The sequence below is a fragment of the Athene cunicularia genome (genome assembly GCF_003259725.1).
Source record: "Athene cunicularia isolate RWA chromosome 4 unlocalized genomic scaffold, athCun1 chr4_part2, whole genome shotgun sequence".
In the NCBI taxonomy this organism is placed as follows: domain Eukaryota; kingdom Metazoa; phylum Chordata; class Aves; order Strigiformes; family Strigidae; genus Athene; species Athene cunicularia.
Window position 1 is genome coordinate 21,507,445 of NW_020799099.1, and position 13,239 is coordinate 21,520,683.

Genomic DNA, 13,239 nt, shown 5'->3' on the forward strand with positions numbered 1-13,239 from the left:
CCCCCCCCACACACACACACACCCCCAGCAATACACGATGGGACTGAAAACCCGAAATCGGGCGCCACAGAGAGCCCGAGCCTCCCTGTACACCCTGGGCATGGCAGCACATGGTAGGAAATACTCCTACACTGATCCGCACTGGCCCTCCGCTGTGCTCCCTCTCAACCCAGGGCAAGGTAACTCTGTCCTGGTCGAAACCAGGACAGATGCATAGACCCAGGGAGAGAAAAGTCTTACTCCTGAGATGACTGCTAGCCAGGGTAAAACTGCAAGTGGACAATATAGATTATAAAGTGCCCTAGTCCAGGGAGAACTGACAGCAGGGCAGTGTACGCACAAAAAGGAATGTCATGCATACAAAACCCAGCCCTCAACCCGTGCCCTCAATTTTACACAGTGGGAAGGAAGGGGTAGAAAATTAATTTTGCTTTATTTTAAACATATCAGTGAAAATCAGAGATTGATAGTATAAATCTTGGAGCAGTCTAGATTCAAGATTAGGAGACAGAAATGCTGCACTTTATAATTTATTCCATCAAGATAAAGGGCTAACAGTTCTGGACAGGTTCTGGTGCATGTAAAAATGAAGCAACACAAGGTTTTGTAAGTGCTTCAAGAATCTAAGATTAAAAGTACAAAATATAGTTTTTATTTACTCTGAAGAAACTCTCAGATATGTACCAATAATTTGGATGTAATAGTTGGCCTGGAGCAATCTTTTTACATCCTTTACTAGACTACCTAATAAAGTTAAAAATAAGAAAGAAGAGAAAAGCTTTTGGGCAGAGGAGACCTTCACGTTTTAAAACAGAAGCAATATTCAGGATAAACAGCAGAAAGGAACAACTACCCTCAGTTCAACTTGGCTATGTCAATTAATTAGACAATGAAAGAGAAACATTCATTTGTAACTGTGCTACAGAGGTGAGTGATAAAGTCAAGCAATAAATTCATGCTGTAGAGGAGGCAGAGAGGGAGAGCAAGAGAACAATTGCTTGTGGAGCATTCAGGGAAAACTTGCATGTAGGGAAAAAGTATATCCCTAAATCCAGAACCTCTATTTGGGATTATTTTTAGCAGGCAATAGAAGAGTGATGTTAAATTCCAAACACTGATAGTCATCTTTTAGTTTGTCAGTGAAAATCGGGTTTTGGACATTCTGGTATAGATTCTCTCTTTTTGGACAAATTACAGGAAACTCTCCTGAAAGAACAGAAAAAGCATCATTCAAATCTTCAACATAGCACTCTAAATATGTGTGAGAAAAAAAAGTTGCATTCAGCGGCTTGTTTACAACAATGTGGTGGTCTCAGCCCAGATGTTAATGAATTTACATGCACACCACATCATCAGGAGATCACTGAATGGGCAACAAGGCAGATTTTATCTGTAATTACAAGGGTGGATTCTGTGGCTTTAAGTTGAGACTTATTTCAGGATAATAATTATATGGAGCCATGATACACTCCTCTGCTGCACTCATTTATGAAAGTCTTATGCTTGGTCTAAAGATAAAAATGCTAAAAAAAAAATAAAAATAAATGCTAGGACATACTTTAAAAATGGAAAACAAAATCAAAACAGAATGCTTGCGATTATTCTCCTGGTCAGACGAATCCTTTTTTTTCCCTTAGTTTGGGCAGAAAAACTTCCTAGACAGGAGGCTATATAGAAATTAATTGAACAAAAAATTATCGCCTTGTGAGATCATAGAAACTGATCACTTTTGGGATTTACAACACATATTGGGGCTTGACTCTAAAACTGCAGATGGATGGCCTTACGTCCTTCTACTATGTTTGGAAGAGAGTTTTTAAAATTAGGTAATTATATGGGTGGTTAGAATTCATAAAGCATATGAAAATGACCTCTGTGTCTACTCATCAGAAATTTCTGAACACACTGGAATATAATACTTTAATATTGACACTCTGTATTCATTAAATGAGACTCTGTTCATTAAATTTTCCATTCTTCTCTACTGAAAGTAGAAAAAGAGAGGAAAAACAGACACAAGAAATGAAGCTCAGTTGTGGGCAAAACTGTCAATCTGTGCTCGGCACTGAGTCTAGAAACAGTGGACAGGCACATTAAATGACTCACATAGCCCAAGCAGAGCCTTGGCAATCACATGAAGTAAACATTCGCTGTGACATTTTAAAAACCCTATCACCTGCAAATGCTAAGAAACTGCTCCCAAAACTGAAATTCACTCTCATTACTGGACCTCTCAACTCCCTTGCAATGGCTGCTGGATGACCAAACATAGCCATTATAACTGACAAGAAGCACTAAGTCTCATAAACCACAACCAAAACATTTCCAAGCACAGGATGCTATTGTCTTGTTAGACATAATTACTTTTTTCTTGACTCATAAAATAATTAACCCCTCACTTTTAAATGTTAGTAATTTTGCATTTCTTTTCCCAAAAGATTTCAGTGAAATATGCAGCCCCAAATACTTATTTTCCTCAAGTGCTTTATTGACCATTGTTTGGGGATTTTTTTTGGCTAGGAACAGCACAGCAGCTTGTTATTTTTAATTGAACAGCTATGTACATTATTTCATGGTAGAATCAATGACCAACATTTAATTGAAACATTTAATTTTCTCATTACAGCAATTCTCCCACTAAAAACAGTTACAAAAGTTGCTGCAAAACATAACACATTCCCCACCCCTTAATAACACTAAAACAAAGATGAAGGTTCCAAACCTACAAAATCTTGGATAATTAAGGTATTATACTCATTCAATATTCTATTATGCCAAGGGGCTGTGTAACAGCATTGGCATCAAAAACCGCTGTTCTCAGACCCCATGCTTTACAAATAGACTGATTAGAAAGTCAGTTGTACTATCAGAAAAGTTGTCTTGCCTGCAGCAAGAAGCTAGTTCATGTCTCAGAAGCTGAATACAATATTAAAGGAAGGGGATTTTACATTTGGCCTTTGTTTACCTTATGCATGTGCTTAGTCTTTGTGGGTTTTTTTAAATGATAGTTTTATTGTCATCTTCAACAAGACATGAGTTTGTGCTTTCAGTTACAGTACTTTAACCAATATTTTTTCTCCTGAATGGTGTTTTCTGGATTTATTATGCTATTTAGATTAGTGTTATTTAGAAGAAACAAAAACTATTAGTCCCCCACCCTAATACATCCCATTGTTCTGCAATGGAACTAAGGCTTCTTTCAAAGCGATCTGTGGCAATTAGAATGCAGCCAAGCTTTGTGTATTGATTTTAATTCACAATAACTTAATGCACCTAATAGCTCTTTCTGAACCATTATAGTTATATGATAGGAATATAGATTGAGATCAGAATCAATTGGAGTGTTTTAGAGCATGTCTAAACAGCACAATGCTAGCTTTAATGCAGCTAGCTCAGATACTGGAATTAGCAGAGGTATAGTATGGGTACATTAACCTGCCGGGAGCTGCATTATACTTCTTCCAGCAGCCATGCAAGAGCTCCTATTCATAACGAATTCCCATAATACTTCATGACATTGCACTATCATGCAGTTCACCTCTTTTTCTATCTTGCATAGTATGGAAGGATAATTTCAAACCGAGTAAGAATTTCTTCCTGTTTAAAAGCCAAATTTCCTGTGTGCTCTGTGAACTATATGAATTGCTCTGGAATGCAAATGTGCCCACAGAGCAGATGGGTAAGGGTCAGTGAGAAGATAAGAGCTAAGAAGTCTTGAGAGGTAGCCCCTGACATACAGATGAGGTAGGTTGGTCCTACCAGGTTTTGCATTGCACCTACCTTGCTGCCAAACTGTGGCCCCAGCCAGGTCCCAAACGATTAAAATTCCTTGATATTCACCTCATCTAGTATATAGCACCTGCTGCTTCAGAAAAATGGATTGGAAATATTAACCGAAAATGAAGGGGGCTGGGTTGCCCAGAAGGCTTTGAGATTAAAGCTTGTAAAACAAATGGTCACAGTAGACATGTGCGGTGTGAATAACTGTAAAGTTTATGACCTACCTGTTTTAACATAAGTCAGGTAGCTCAAAGGAACATAAAGCTGTGACCACTCACTAGCAATTTCGATTTGGCCCTTGGACAGGCATGGCGGGGGTAAAAGGAACACAAACATATGGACTGTGTTCCTATGGATTTGATCAGGATACACCCAAGGGTGCTGAAGGAGCTGGCTGGGGTGCTCGCCAAGCAGCTTTCCACCATTTACCAGCAGTCCTGGCTGACCGGGGAGGTCCCGACAGATTGGAAATTGTGTGACGCCCATATATAAGAAGGGTCAGAAGGATGATCTGGCAAATTCCAGGCCTGTCAGCTTGACTTCAGTGCCCGGGAAGCTGATGGAGCAGCTCATCCAGAGTACCATCACACAGCACATGTGGGACAGCCAGATGCTCAGGCCCAGTCAGCATGGGTTTATGAAAGGCAGGTCCTGCCTGACAAACCTGATCTCCTTCTACAACAGGGCGACCTGCTTATTGGATGAGGAAAAGGCTGTGGATGTTGTTTACCTTGACTTCAGTAAGGCCTTTGACACCATTTCCCACAGCATTCTCCTGGTGAAACTGGCTGCTCGAGGCTTGGATGGGCACACGCTTTGCTGGGTAAAAAACTGGATGGCTGGGCCCAAAGAGCTGTGGTGAATGGAGTTAAAGCCAGTTGGCGGCCGGTCACGAGTGGTGTCCCACAGGGCTGGGTTTTGGGGCCACTCCTGTTTAACATCTTTATTGATGATCTAGACGAGGGATCGAGTGCACCCTCAGCCAGTTTGCAGATGACACCCAGTTGGGTGGGAGTGTTGATCTGCTCGAGGGTAGGGAGGCTCTGCAGAGAGACCTGGACAGGCTGGAGCCATGGGCTGAGCCCAACTGGAGGAGTTTCCATAAGGCCAAATGCCGGGGGCTGCCCTTGGGCCACAACCCCCAGCAGCACTACAGGCTTGGGGAGGAGTGGCTGGAGAGCTGCCAGCCAGAGAGGGACCTGGGGGGTTGATTGACAGCCCGATGAACAGGAGCCAGTAGTGTGCCCAGGGGGCCAAGAAGGCCAATGGCATCCTGGCTTGTGTCAGCAATAGCGTGGCCAGCAGGGACAGGGAAGGGATCTGACCCCTGTACTGGGCACTGGTGAGGCCGCCCCTCGATTCCTGTGTTCAGCTTTGGGCCCCTCACTACAAAAAGGACATTGAATGACTTGAGCGTGTCCAGAGAAGGGCAACGGAGCTGGTGCAGGGTCTGGAGCACAGGTCGTACGGGGGTGGCTGAGGGAACTGGGGGTGTTTAGTCTGGAGAAGAGGAGGCTGAGGGGAGACCTCATCGCCCTCTACAGCTCCCTGAAAGGAGGTTGCAGAGAGCTGGGGATGAGCCTCTTGGACCAAGTAACAAGTGATAGGACAAGAGGGAATGGCCTCAAGTTGCACTAGGGAAGGTTTAGTCTGGATATTAGGAAGCATTTCTGTACAGAAGGGGTTGTTGGGCATTGGAATGGGCTGCCCAGGGCAGTGGTGGAGTCCCCATCCCTGGAGGTGTTTAAGAGTTTGATATACATAACATTGGGGGATCTGGTGTAGTTGGGAACTGTCAGTGTTAGGTTAATGGTTGGACTGGATGATCTTCAAGGTCTTTTCCAGCCTAGATGATTCTGTGATTCTGTAAATGGAAAGACAGGCTCTGCCTCTATCAAGGGTTATTAGCTTCTGTTTTTACAATAAAAATGTTAATAATTAATATTTTGAGGAAATCTCGTCACTTCAGAAAAAAAAAAAAGTATTTTTCAAAAGAAACTGAAATACATATGCAAACATTTGCAGACAAAGGAAAATGGATTGGGAAGATTAGGAAGAGACTACACCAAACCTAAATCTCTGGCAAAGCAAGGAATACCTAATTAAGGCACACGATGACATGATGGGTTCTTGTGTGCCAACTACAGTTCTCACTTATCAACATTGATCAATTGAAAGAGAACAGCTGAAATGGTTCCTGTTCCCATTTTCTGCTTAGTAAAGTAACACTAAAACCAGGGCTGGCAACCCTCAGAAGAGAAGCAGGGCAGATGGCTGAGGGCAGGAGGCACTTCAGAACCTTATCTTTATTTATGGGTCATTGCTCTTAGAAAGAAATGCACAAATTCCACTTCTCTAAGGTTCATTGCTTTATTACTGACACATTCTCTGCAATGGCAAAACAAACTTTTTAGTAGGGCCTGTTGTGATAGGACAAGAGATATATCTAGTCTGAATCTACATATAAGGAAAAAAATGCTTACAGTGAGGATGCTGAAACTCTGGAGCAGGTTGCCCAGAGAGGTGGTAGATGTCCCATCCCTGGAAACATTCAAGGCCAGGATAGATGAGTCTCCAAGCAATCTGGTCTAGTTGAAGATGTCCCTGCTCATTGCAGGGGGGGGGGGTTGGAGTAGACAACCTTTAAAGGTGCCTTCTACCCTAAACTATTCTATGATTCTACAATTCTATTCTATATTAAAGATTCAATTTTTTCATTATACACTGAAGTATATTAAATAAACTGATGCGCATGTAATGGTGGCATGTTGTCTACATATATGGAGGGGAGGAGTAATGTTGAAATATGGCCAATATAATGGCAGAGATAAGGTTACAGAGGTCTGGAATGGATTAGCATCCCAGTGGACTAGCACAGTGTAGAAAGTTGGAGCTTAATTCAGTGTATGGCACTAATACATATTCTGGATGTCTGTGCCTGTGCAGTAAGCTAGGACGCATAGAGTCGGTTCTAGAATGCACCAGAGCTTAAAGAGCAACTTTTATATGCTAACAGCTCCTGAAACGCTGAATGGAAGTGCAAGCTAGAAAACTAGTAGGTACTATTTGCTATGCAGGGTAAGTAAGGAAAAAGGGTGAAGAGGGAGAAAGACACATACCAAGTCTTTCCTTGAATGTTCATAATAATTCTAAGTGCCACATAATGCAATTATTACAAATTTTCAGCCTTAAAGTTTGAGAAGCATAAGCTAAAAAATAGGGAAATTCAGGAAAAAACTCTCTCACTGTGGAACTATTGTTTCCCAGCACTATGTCCTTGCTTTCTAACAATACCTGTCTCAACTAAGTATAGAGGTCTTTCCTTATTTTCAGAAATTAAAGTTTCTATGTGAAGAGCATGAAATAACATAATCAGGCTTAGAACTGAAATATAAGTGCCTGGTTTTTACAATTAAATTGTTTCTAACTCGTACCTTCATAAGATGAAATGTTTACTTAAGAAGCAGTACAAATGCATTATATAGTGTCTGGGGATAACAACGCTCTTGCATTTCCTGCATACTCTGTATTTAAAAATACCTAAATTACAAACAATTCTGACTAAAGTTTCTGATCAGAATACAAACTGTTTCTGCAAACACCTCTCCCTAGTTTGTAATTCTCTATATGTGTTACTATCTTCTTATATTCCAGTAATACCAACCTATTTTCTCTTATTTGCCTAGAAATATATGTGGTTTCATGGAAATGTAAGGTAGAAAGAATCTCTAAAACCTTCTTTCCTTTCTCCAACTCAGGATAAAAATACCTAGACTGAGAAAGACAAACATGAACCTACTCTTCCTGGACAGACCTTTGACAAAGCAGAATCCAGAGTCTTACAACTGAATACCTACGTATTCTTAGCATTAGAAAGTCTAATAGGAGCTCTGAGAGCTACACTTACATTGTGATTGGAAACATTTGGTGTAATATTAATAGTTTGCTTATCCTTAAAGTCATTAAGAAAACCTTTGACCAACCAAGGAGCAGTAAGTTTCATTTTTAATTTTAAAGATATGATAATAAGTTTTTAGAAGAGTAAAAGTGATTCATATTGTCAGCATATACCGTAAGCCATTAAAAAAAAAAATACTCCTTACATTGGGAATGAGCAAACTAGTATTAAAACTTGTAAAACTGAATAATAATTTTTTTAATGTCAAAATTTCAGTTTCAATAAATGCCTGTCCAGAATCATGCCCAGAAATCTGAATTCAAGTTTCCAAATTGGAAAATCTGTCACATGAAAAGATATTCCAATACCAACTGACTTGTCTGTAGGCAATCTCATCATGCATATCTCATGCTGAATGATAGCTTTCATGTCAACAACCAGAGTAACTATGAAGAATAGTAAATAGTGAGCCTAATCCTGTCCTGTATCATTACTGCTGATGATTTCTTTTATTTACCAATGAAATAAACACCTCTTCCCCTGTTGCTATAATTTACTACCATTTCACTAAACATGTTTCTTGATGTGTTTTGTCTATAAAAGATCGATTATTTCCAAATTTCTTTCAAAGACAGATATGGGCAACAAAAAGGAAATGAAATTAAGACACAGGGGTTTGATGTTGCTTAGGAAATTTGCATTCTTTTCAACTAGCAATGGAATATTTTAAAACTTTAAGTATTTTAGAAATATTTAAACTATAGCTCACATGGTATATACTAAATACATTACTGAGTTATAGTATTTAGAGATTTTATGACAGAGTCCAGATAGAATAAACTACATCACTCACAGCTGTTATGCCATTCAAACTCAGGTACATAAATAGCAATCAAAGAAGGTTTTATCCCTTACAGGTAAAATAGTAAAATATGTTTGATCATAACACTAATGCAACTAATGATGAAGACAGTCAATGTTTCTTAACCTTAGCATCTCCTATGGCATTTCTGCTGCCACAGGAAATTCATGGCTGTGCACTATAGTCCAATATGCCGACAATGTGGAGACACAATGTATAATCTAGTACAATACATGCCTTAATTAAAGTTATTTTTAAAAAAAGACTGTAGGCACTGGTGTATAGAAAGTGCAGCTTGACAGAATGAAGGATCCACAGACATGGACACCTCTCAATTATGAAAGTGAGTGAGGAAAGGGATCAGGACTACATGAGAAAAGTGAGCACCTAAGACATGGAAGAAAATGGAAGAGTCATTATCTATGAGACAATTATGATTGTACACTATTATAAAATATTTAGTCAGTATTTCCTGAGGTATCCCACACATAATCTTTGCTGCAGTTGATCTTTATTTTACATTCATTCACTGATATTTCTGTCCTGTCTTTTTTTAATCCTTTATCAATTCTGACTGTTGCTCTGCAACTTTGTTTAAACCAGTGTTGGAAGTCAAATCCCAAAGACTAAGTGTCTCAGCTTTTAAAACCAGGACTTAGCTTCATATCTTACTTTTCACCTTTTCTCTGAGGGGTAAGTTCAATAGAAAAAGGGTCTGATGATGCAGACCTTTGTACCAGCTCATGTCTCTAAAGATATTATCTGCTTTGAGGTTTGTTTCTTTCCTACTCTGGGCAACAAATGCTGGTGAATTTAATGTCAACCATTGAGAATTAAACTAGTCCACATATCATAATACTTTCCCTGGTGTAAATGATGCTTTTTTTTCTTTCTTTTTTTTTTTTTTTTTTTTTTTTTATGTCTACCCTTCTGCCAGCCCTCTCAGTACACCACATCCCACTGTGCCCACCTAGAGTCAAGAGTCACCAAATTGCCTCTGGTCCACCTAGCTCTGTGCAAGTAACCTAGGTAATAACTCTCAAGAAATAGCGCATAGGGATGTATGGCAAAGCATAATTCAGTATCACACGCTATTATTTTTCTTTCATTCATCTTGTCTGCATTTTCAGAACCATCCACATATGAAAATACATGCCTCCTGTTCGGGAGCTCTATAGAATATTTGTGACTTTACATGAAAATATTTTGCACCATTAGGAAGTTATACCTTATGCACTTTCAGAAAAGGCTCTGTACTTTTCAATCAAGGTGTTAATTCCTTAAAAGGGGGAATTTCAAACTTTTTCCTTTTTCAAATAACAGAGGCCTTTTTAGAAACATGATTTTGCAAATACCTACTGGCCTATTCACTGTCAAACAGGCCAAATCTCATTCCATTTCTGATGGCTTAAAATTCATATGAATAATTCATTAATTGCCACTGCTACTAAAATGATATTATGAGAATATCTGCTGTATTCTAGCTCCCTTTCAATAAAACAGAGCAGCTGAAAAGGAGGAGGATAAACTGAAATAGCCAAAATGGATATCAAGCTAAATTTGTTCTTGGACAATTGCTCATTCAAGACTATCTGAATTTGTTTGGAGTTATTATGTTGATCTTTGATTGAGCTACATTTCAGAATCTCAGAATACATTTCAGAAATTCACTAGCAAGTCACTTGAACTTAAAAGTAACTTGTCAAACACAAAGTTCAAACTTTGGCTGCATGTGGGGAAGCAGTCCAAGAGAGAGACTTTTAAGTAAGACAAAATAAACGTTTTCTAGAAGCGTAGAAAGTGTGGTAGTAATCCAAGTCAGATTAAAATGCTGAATCACGTGTACACAGGCATGACTACAGTTCCCCTCAGAATACAACACAGAGAATTATTTCTTATTTCTATTTATGCAGAGGAGAATATTCCCATTAACTTCAGAGGAGCCAGGATTCACTGCCAAATGGAACCAGAGATTTCCAATTTGGAGACATACTGTATTCTGTCATATTCACAAAGAGATTTTGTTTTGGATTTGCAGAAACATAGCCCATAATTATTAAATTTATCTAGGGAAAGGAATTAGTAGATGGAAGCAGATGATGGGAATTGTTCAGCACTCGCTTTTTGAAGGACTGCTTTGGGGAAATTAGTCGCAATCATTTATCATTTTCAGACTGCAGAATGTTTCATTTCATAATAAGTATAATGCAGTATTACCCAGGTGTTGCAATTTGCAATCCTCTCAAATTCTACTGCGATTTTTAGAACGAGTCCTTTTCAACCCGAAGGCATAACAAAATGAAATTGGAAGAGGAGAAGGATTGCTATCAAGAAAGACATGAGAGATTCAAATCGTTAACAGATTAACAAATTAATGCTAACTTCTCAAATCTCAGTGAAAAAGAAATCCATTCATATTCAAAGGTATTTTTTATTATTATTTAATTCTAACGTAAGCTGCTTTGTTTTCCCAGATCAAGACCATGCTGTTAGAAACTGGCAGAATTAATAACAATAACAAATAATTCACAGTCAATAATAGATTCTTTACTTTTAGCAGAAATGTATTGACTTAATTGAAAAACTCAGAGAAAGACAGGAAAGGCAGTAGTATAAAGAAAGATCATTGCTAAAATAAAGCTGATGGGTGAAATCCCTCCTGCACTCACATCAAAGGCAAGAACCACATACTTTCATCACACAGGTTAAATATAAATCTCAGTTTTGTTCTATCCAGCAGATATAAAACCAGGTGAACACTGATCGTAGCTGTAAAATTAATAGGGCTTAATGAAATTCTAGTCAGTGTCTTTGTTGACCGAGTTTTTCTAAGAACAAGTTTTTTCTAAATTGAGTAACAACAGAGGGACCAAGAATCTAATTTTAAAATGAGAGAAAACAAGTAGTAATACTTTTTAAAATATATATTTAGTTCATTTCCAGTGTCACGGCATCCCAGCTAAGACTCCACTCAAATTCAAATATTATATCTATTTATTCATTCTATTCAAATAAAAATGACATAATTGCACCATTCTAATACGCTATGTGAACAAAGGTAGGAACCAAGCTATAATTACCAACAAGTAATGGTTCTATAAATTTATCCTATAGCGACATATATGTTTGAAGTAATGATATGCTAATGACAGCTATTTAGAAGCCAGCATGTCTTCATGAATAACCTTTACTTATGCATAGTAAGGGCAGTAAGAGAAACTGCTAGAGGGCAAGAACCCTAAATAATGTTCTGTCACCCACAGGGGTGGCAGCAACATCTGTGGATATCCAAAGATTAGAAGAGGTTAGAAATAATTAGCACTTTGCAATTTTGGCATCTACACTGTCCAACTTCTCTTCAGGCATTTGGTTAGTAGCTTCATTTTCTGTTCGTGTCTGTCTGCCTGTTTCTCTCTCTCTCAGCCATTAGAGTTTGTGGGTGAGGGAGAAATGGTATTTTATCTTCCTGATTTCTGGCATTTGGGGGAAAGTACCAACAGTCAAGGGAACTGCTAGTGAAAAATACTGCTTCTGGCTCATGAGTTTAAAGAAGTATTTGCTTAATCCTTTATTCACGCAGTTTACAAAATCCTCACCTCTCATCTTTGCTGAATAAAATCAAATGAATCTCAATGTGTAGTGTGGTTCACAGTTGGTTTTGCCCAGATTGCACTGACCAGCCATGCACAGCTTTGTGACTTTAAGAGAATAAAGGAAGTTTTATGCTATGAAGCCAAAATGAACCATTTGCATCTTTCCCCTATATTGCCTTCAGTGCACATTCTACATAAAAGGAGAGTCAGTTAGCAAAACGATGTTAGCAGATTTTAACAAAGCACAATTCAGACTAATTGTGTTTTTCACTAGTTGTGCATGGAAGTTGTCACCAGTTGTGCTTTAAAACTGTCAACAAAACCAAATGCCTTTTGTGTGCTCATATGAGGCAGCATGTGAGGACTGCAGTGAGGAAACTGAACTGCGATGTGCCGCATGCTGAACTTTAAATGTCTGCCTTCTGTTTTTATTATTAATATAGAATCCTATCAGCATAACTAATGACTTGTATTTTTGCAAGTTGCTAAATATTCATGCTATAATGACTTGAAAGAAGAATGCTCTCTGGCAAGCTAACTAAAATAACTGGAGATTAAATCAGAGTGGAAAGCAAGGGAAGAAGAAGTAAAAAATAAAATCCAAGACAAATTTTTATTTATTTTGCTAGACAACATCTTGCGTCAACAGAAAATTATGCTGAAACATGAGTATCAGGCAATACATAAAGACCAGCTACTGCTACCATGATGCTATTTTGATGAACATGCACTTAAAAGTATGAAAACCCCACCCTACTCCTTTGTCTTTTTCTGTGCATTCACCTTTCTTATTTGGTTGGGATTTTTTTGTTTTGTTTTGTAGATATTATCACAGGAAGTTTTCTAGTGTACTAAGAGCTGGAACAGACTGGACACCCTGGCAGATAATAGCTTTTAAAGACCCTTCAGATAAATAACTGAAGGGGTACAAAACTGCCCTGTCTGTGGCACTGGCACGCTCTGGTGATTTCACTTTCCACTCCTGACTGAGCCTTCTCCTTCATCATGCAATGTCAGCGAGGCAAATCATGGAAACTGCTCTTGCCTTGTTCTTTATGAGCAAGTGGTCAGGCCCTCAAATGATGAATTGGTAACGAAAAACGTGA

The 13,239-nt window shown here is 38.7% G+C and overlaps 1 protein-coding gene across 1 annotated transcript in view; it reads right to left on the reverse strand.

Moving 5' to 3' along the window:
• Positions 1 to 13,239, reverse strand: part of GRID2 (glutamate ionotropic receptor delta type subunit 2) — a 594,006-nt gene that overhangs the window by 146,395 nt on the left and 434,372 nt on the right.